The sequence below is a fragment of the Triticum aestivum genome, chromosome 3B (genome assembly GCF_018294505.1).
Source record: "Triticum aestivum cultivar Chinese Spring chromosome 3B, IWGSC CS RefSeq v2.1, whole genome shotgun sequence".
NCBI classification, from domain to species: Eukaryota; Viridiplantae; Streptophyta; class Magnoliopsida; order Poales; family Poaceae; genus Triticum; species Triticum aestivum.
This window is the reverse complement of record NC_057801.1, coordinates 689158259-689165532: the sequence shown is the minus strand read 5'-3', so window position 1 is coordinate 689165532 and position 7274 is coordinate 689158259. Positions and strand designations below refer to the sequence as shown.

General features: G+C 50.8%; 1 pseudogene; it reads left to right on the top strand.

The window, feature by feature from the left end:
• The first annotated feature begins 297 nt into the window (after positions 1–297).
• Positions 298–6684, top strand: LOC123067706 (uncharacterized; annotated as a pseudogene).
• The last annotated feature ends 590 nt before the right edge of the window (positions 6685–7274 follow it).

Sequence of the window (7274 nt, the reverse complement as noted above, 5' to 3'; positions counted from 1 at the left end):
CTACTCCTGGTTGACAAATTGAGTAATCATTGATATATATATAACTGACAGAAAAATGAAATTGGCCCCCAACTTAAGCAAGGACACGAATATGTTATCTCTCATGTGCAAATGAAACCTGCATTTCCACTGGAGGAATCTCTCTGCTCTCTGTTTCCTGCTGCGTTGTTCAGAAATCGGGAGAACAAATTGGGGCGCGCGGGGTACAATGGCTCACGAAAAACTCTCGCATGAATCTCTCTCCCTACAAGGACCACCCCCGCCATCTACCCTTTCCTAACCCGCTCGCCGACGTAGATGACGCCGCCGCGTCAGCGAAACCACCCTGCCCCGCCGCCTCACCTTCTTCAGCCGCACGAGTGCCTCGACCCTCAATCTGGTGGTGCTCGCCTCCGTGGTGGGTGGGGGCAGGTCGGTGTCATTGATCTCATCACCTGTACACGCTCCCGTCGCCCTGATTTCGTCGCGCTCGTCGATTCTCGCTGGCCGCAGTCGCCAACGACCTACGGATTTCTCTCCCTCTGCTCGCGTGGGAAGGTGAGGATAGGGATGAAAATGGTGCGGAAAGTTTCCTCTTTTCCAAAGGATAAATGAAAACGGATAGGAAATATGAAAATGGAAATGGAAATTTACAAAAACGGAAATGGAAATGGAACTTTTTATGCGGAAATGGACACAAAAACGGAATGGTGTTTTTCGGTGGAACACACGTGGAAACGGAACTTTTCGTTTCCGTTAATATGGAATTTCCATTCCTACTATAGGCCCATGGTTGCTTTGTAGCCCAACTACCAAAAAACATGCAATGACACAATGAGTAGAATGAACAAAATGTATCATTTGAGTTCCAACTTTTATTACCACACACATACTCAGCTAGACCCTATATAAAATTGTTATGTACTACTACAATACTACCCTATGTTATCAACACGACCATATTATTTTGTAGCCATGTTAACAATTCCACCAATTTGTTTGTTTTTTGTCTGTATTTCTTCATGATTCAAGGGGGCTTTAAGTTCCAGTCAACACACAGTTTTGTTTCTGTGTCTGCTCTGTATTCGCTCTGTGTTTGTTTCCAGTAGTACCTGTTTCCGTATTCGTTTCCGGGGTTTCTGTATTCGTTTCTGCTTCTGCAAAAAAATATGAAAACAAATATAATAGCACCCAGTTCCGTCCGTTTCCACGCCGTTTTCATCCCTATGTGAGGAGGGGAGAGGGGAATGCAGAGGCCAGGCCAGGCTGAGTGGGCGAGTTTCCCCAAAATTTGGGAACGGCAAACCCCACCGCTCTGTTTTCGGGTGGTCAGCACCGTCGACCATGTGGCATGATCTCGCGTGGAGATGAACGGTCCGCGTGCGGCCGCTCGCGCTAGCTGAATCATGCGCGCACGTCGTTCAGCGTTTAGGTTGTTTCCTAGGCCAGCACGCGAGTCACGAGAGGCTGAGGTGTAGCTGAGTTTGGCTTCAATTTTTTTCGGTCGAAGTAATACCTGGGAGGGGCCCCTGACTTTTGGGGGCCCGGCACGGCCGCCCCGTTCACCGCTCTCAGGGCCGGCTCCGGCTTCTATTCAAGTTCAGGTGCGCAATCTTGCCTCCGAATTCGATTCCAACTGGCTCAAGCCCCGGGCACAATAAAAATCGAGTCTTAGGCCTCTACTTCTTGCAGACAGTCAAGAACTTACTCGGAGGGAGGAGCAGATCAGAGAAGCCAATCAGGGACAGGAGAAGCAGGCGAACTGCGCCTGCAAAAGGTCACGGCCTGAACCCGATCGGAAGCACCTCTATCTGGTACTCGATGACTGGGAAGACGGGTTCAGCATCCACAAGATTGACGCCGCCGATGGCGACGCGGACCTTGGCCAGCCACCCGTTCTCCGGTTGGTGTCGCCGGCACCTGCTTATCCAATGCGCTTTGCGGTCCTGGGCAGCAACATCGTCATCGTCACCGACCCATATTGCGGTGAGGCTCCCACACTTGTCTATGACACGAAAAGAACAGGACTCGCCGTCGGCCCTCCACTCCCCGGTCCACTGGTAGGTGATTTCCACGCCTCCATGGCCACTGCGGAGATGCTGTATGCGCTGAGTTTTCGCAAGTGGGGTCAGCAGCACTCCTTTCAGGTGATGTCTCGCGCACCTCCAAGTCCTCGTACCATGGGCTGGTCATGGAGAAGCGTGCGTGCCCTCGCCGCCGCCGTCTGAGGAGGCTGAATGGATCACCTCCTACGCCGTGCACCCGGATGGACACACCATCTTCATGTCTGTGCTCAACAATCACAATATGAAACGCCGTACCTTCTCCTTCGACACCGGGCACTCCGAGTGGAGGTTCCATGGGGAACGGGCCTTGCCTTTCCAAGGCCAGGGCTACTACGACAGCACGCTGGACGTGTGGGTCGGCCTTCGCGAGGATGGCTACGTCTGCGCCTGCCAAGTCGCCCCCCGCAGCGGCGCCATGCAGCCGGAGTGGAAGATCGTCAAGGAGAAGATGTTCCACAAGGTCCCGCCGTCCCGGAGAGGAAGCAGGCTGCGCCGTATGCCACTCTCACGTACATGGGCAACGCCAGGTTTTGCCTTGTGGAGTCCGTTATATGTGAGGAAGTGGAGTGTGACGCCCGGGTATTTAAGTGACAGTGAACCTCTCCTAATGATGCCACGTCACCTCGTTTACTGTTGATAATCTCTCGTTAGTTCAAAAACCGATTCAAATTCAAATTCAAAATCAAGTAAACAATAAAAGTTTTCAAGTATTAAAACTAAAATGTTCGGAGTGAGCCAAATAATGCATAGGTAATTATGGTGGAGAAACCACACTTTTATAAAATGTTTAAATACTCTAAAATGAATATAACAGTAGCAAATACAATTATTAAATGCTTTAAAAATAATAAACATTTTCAAAACTAAATTGTCATAAGTATTAAACTATTGTGGCAGTGGCATAAATTTGTTAAATCTATTTAGGTGCCACTTTGGTAATTTACTAAAGCTAAAATAAAAGGAAACTGAAAGAAAGACAAAATAGCAAATAAAAATAAGAAGAGGGAAAGAACCCCCGCTTCCCCCACTGGGCCTCGACCCAGCCGGCCCAGTCGGCCACCCCACCAGGCCGGCCGAACCTGGCAAGGGCCAACCGGCCAGCCCACCACCGCTCCCTTATCCACCCCCACTACCCGAAACCCTAAACCACCGGCACCCCACTTCCCCCACGTCGCCACTCCTCCTCCCCCTCTTGATCCAATCTGGATCGGTGGATCGGTACGATCCCCCCCCCCCCCACTCCTCTGCTCGATCCCTATCTCCTTCCCCGCTCGATCGCGGTCAACCGCGCCCCGTCCCCACTTGCTGTCGCCCCACCGCTGGCGCCACCGCAATGGCGCCGCTCGGTCGTCGCCGCCTCCTCCGCGGCCGCGCCGTCGCCGGACTGCCTCGTCCCCGACCCCGACGCCCGCCGCCGCCCGAAGCCTCCCTCGTCGGAATGCCACCTCGCCGGACCGCCTCCTCATCTCCGGCAACGCACGCGTCCCCGTCCTCCTCCTCGGCAACCGCTGCCATTGCCCTACGCACCGCTGTGAGGACCCCCCCTCCTTTCCCCTCTGTCCCGGGCTGCACCACCGTGGCTCACTGGCCGTCCTCGCCTCGACCGCGCCTGACCCTGACCGCGTCCGCTCCAGTTCCCGCTCGTCACTCTCCCGCGTGCGAGGTCCCGCCTCACCGGCGCTGCTCTGGCCTCGCCGACCCACGCGCCTCGCGCTCGCCCGCCTCTTGCTCCGGCCAACTGCCGCCGCGGCGCCGTCTCCGGCTTCCCCGTGTGCTCGCAGCCCCCCGTGTGCACCGGCGCCTCTCGCTCGCCGTTGTCGCCCTCGACCGGCCGCACCTCTGCGGCGACCCTCCGAGAGCCCTGCGCCGGCCTCCGCCGCGGCCCCTCGCTGGCCGCCGCCCATGCTCGGCCTCCGCTCGGGCGCCATCACGCCCCGGCGCCCGTAACCGTAGCACCCAGCGCCCGCTCCCCCTGTGCCCGATAAGGCCTTAGGCCACTGACCGAACGGCCCCAGCCCCAGAACGTTTATAAAAAAAGAATTAAAAAAATAAAAAATATATAAAAAATATAATAAATAATTAATTACTAATAAAATTAATTAACTAATTAGTTAATTAACTAAATAATTAACTTAATTAATTCTGATTAAATTAACTAAATAAGGTTAATTAACCTAATGACTAATTTACCTAATTAACTACTGTTAATTAGCTAACAGAGTATGACAAATGGGACCCACGTGTAAGTTTGACTTAGTCAATCCATGTTGGCTGCTGATGTCAACATGACATCATGCTGATGTCATAATTTCATTTTCGGATTAAATTAAATAATTAATTAAATTCCAAAAATCAATAAAATCTTTAGAAAATCATATCTTTTAATCCGTAACTCGGATTAAAATATTTTCAACATGAAAGTTGCTCAGAACGACGAGACGATTCCGGATACGCAATTCGTTCGTCCGCCACACACCCCTAACCTATCAAACTCGCAACTTTCCCCCTCCGGCTTCTCTGCCCGAAAACGCGAAACACCGGGAATACTTCCCGGATGTTTCCCCCCTTAACCGGTACCACCTCATACCACGTTAGGGCACACCTAGCACCGCTCATTGTCACGTCACGCATCGTCGTGTTTATGTTTGCATTGTATTCATTGTTTCTTCCCCCTCTTATCTCCGGTAGACTACGAGACCGACGCTGCTGCTGCCCAGTTCGACTACGGAGTTGACGACCCCTCTCTCTTGCCGGAGCAACCAGGCAAGCCCCCCCTTTGATCACCAGATATTGCCTACTCTTCTCTATACTGCTTGCATTAGAGTAGTGTAGCATGTTACTGCTTTCAGTTAATCCTATACTGCTGCATAGCCTGTCCTTGCTACTACTGTTGTTACCTTTACCTGCTATCCTACTGCTTAGTATAGGATGCTAGTGTTCCATCAGTGGCCCTACACTCTTGTCCGTCTGCCATGCTATACTACTGGGCTGTGATCACTTCGGGAGGTGATCACGGGCATATACTATATACTTTACACTGTTACATTACCTGTGATACTGTTCGGAGATGGGGGCTGAAAGGACAGGTGGCTCCATCCCGGTAGAGGTGGGCCTGGGTTCCCGACGGTCCCCGACTGTTACTTTGTGGCGGAGCGACAGGGCAGGTTGAGACTACCTGGGTGAGAGGTGGGCCTGGCCCTGTTCGGCGTTCGCGGATACTTAACACGCTTAACGAGATCTTGGTATTTGATCTGAGTCGGCTACGAGCCTATACGCACTAACCATCTACGTGGGAGTAGTTATGGGTATCCCGGCATCGTGGTATCAGCCGAAGCACTTCGTGACGCCAGCGACTGAGTGGCGCACGCCGGATTGGAACGTAAGCCTGCTCTTGTATTAAGGGGGCTAGTTCTGCTTTCGGCCGCGTACGCAACGTGCAGGTGTGCTATGGGCGATGGGCCCAGACCCATGTGCGCTTAGGTTTAGACCGGCGTGCTGGCCTCTCTATTGAGCCTAGGTGGGGCTGCGACGTGTTGATCTTCCGCGGCCGGGCATGACCCAGGAAAGTGTGTCCGGCCAAATGGGATCAAGCGTGTTGGGTAAGTTGGTGCACCCCTGCAGGGAAGTTAATCTATTCGAATAGCCGTGATCTTCGGTAACAGGACGACTTGGAGTTGTACCTTGACCTTATGACAACTAGAACCAGATACTTAATAAAACACACCCTTCCAAGTGCCAGATACAACCGGTGGTCGCTCTCTCTCAGGGTTACGAGGAGGGGATCGCCGGGTAGGATTATGCTATGCGATGCTACTTGGAGGACTTCAGTCTACTCTTTGCTACATGTTGCAAGGCGGAGGCTGCCAGAAGCGTAGTCTTCGACAGGATTAGCTATCCCCCTCTTATTCTGGCATTCTGCAGTTCAGTCCACTGATATGGCCCTTTACACATATATCCATGCATATGTAGTGTAGCTCCTTGCTTGCGAGTACTTTGGATGAGTACTCACGGTTGCTTTCTCCCCACTTTTTTCCCCTTTCCTTTCTTTCTGGTTGTCGCAACCAGATGCTGGAGTCCAGGAGCCAGACGCCACCGTCGACGACGACCCCTGCTACACCGGAGGTGCCTACTACTACGTGCAGCCCGCTGACGACGACCAGGAGTAGTTTAGGAGGATCCCAGGCAGGAGGCCTGCGCCTCTTTCGATCTGTATCCCAGTTTGTGCTAGCCTTCTTAAGGCAAACTTGTTTAACTTATGTCTGTACTCAGATATTGTTGCTTCCGCTGACTCGTCTATGATCGAGCACTTGTATTCGAGCCCTCGAGGCCCCTGGCTTGTATTATGATGCTTGTATCACTTATTTTTATTTGTAGAGTTGTGTTGTGATATCTTCACGTGAGTCCCTGATCTTGATCGTACACATTTGCGTGCATGATTAGTGTACGATTGAATCGGGGGCGTCACATGGAGTATGAGGATGCCTTTGGGGATTGTGATGATTGCATGCTCCACATGACCAGGTTTGGCCTGAGGTACAGTCATAAGGGAGAGCTGCAGACCACCATCGATTGTACCACCAGCTCTTATCCATTGTCGAAGTATTTCACAGATTTCTCTCCTGTAGCGTTCTGGATGTAGCTAGGGACTAGCTGGTTGGCTTGTGGTTGTTTGCAATGAAATGGATACTATGCCCGTTCGAGTTTCTGGATGTAAATTATGATTTGCATCTATAAGAAGTTTGCTTTTCGGAGATTAATCTTGTTTCTTTTTCATGTCTGTCCTGGAAAACTCTTGAGGTGCTGATAGGTTTCAGGTATGATACATGCCATATGTCATACTCGATGTGGATGCATGGCAAGATTCAAATCATTCTCAAGAAAAGCGACTTAGGTATTTCGTCACTACAGAGATGAAAAGATATCATTCTAAAAAAATGATATGTTTACAAACTAACTTGACCCATGACCGCGTAGGCCTCTTCACCTTAATAGTCTGTTTTGTTCTAGTAGCATAAAAAGAAATGCATATCTAAAATAGAGGGTCTGATCATAGCTTTTTTGAAAAAAAAAGGTATGTCATTGACTGCCTGGATTAATTCAGAACATGCTCTTTTATTATTAGATTTTGGAATTAATTAACAAAATATTTAAAGCCCTTTAACTTTGAATTATGCTGGTTTTTAAGGGAGGGTCTAGAAATGTTGTTTCTAAGGTTTGCGATAGTGCTTA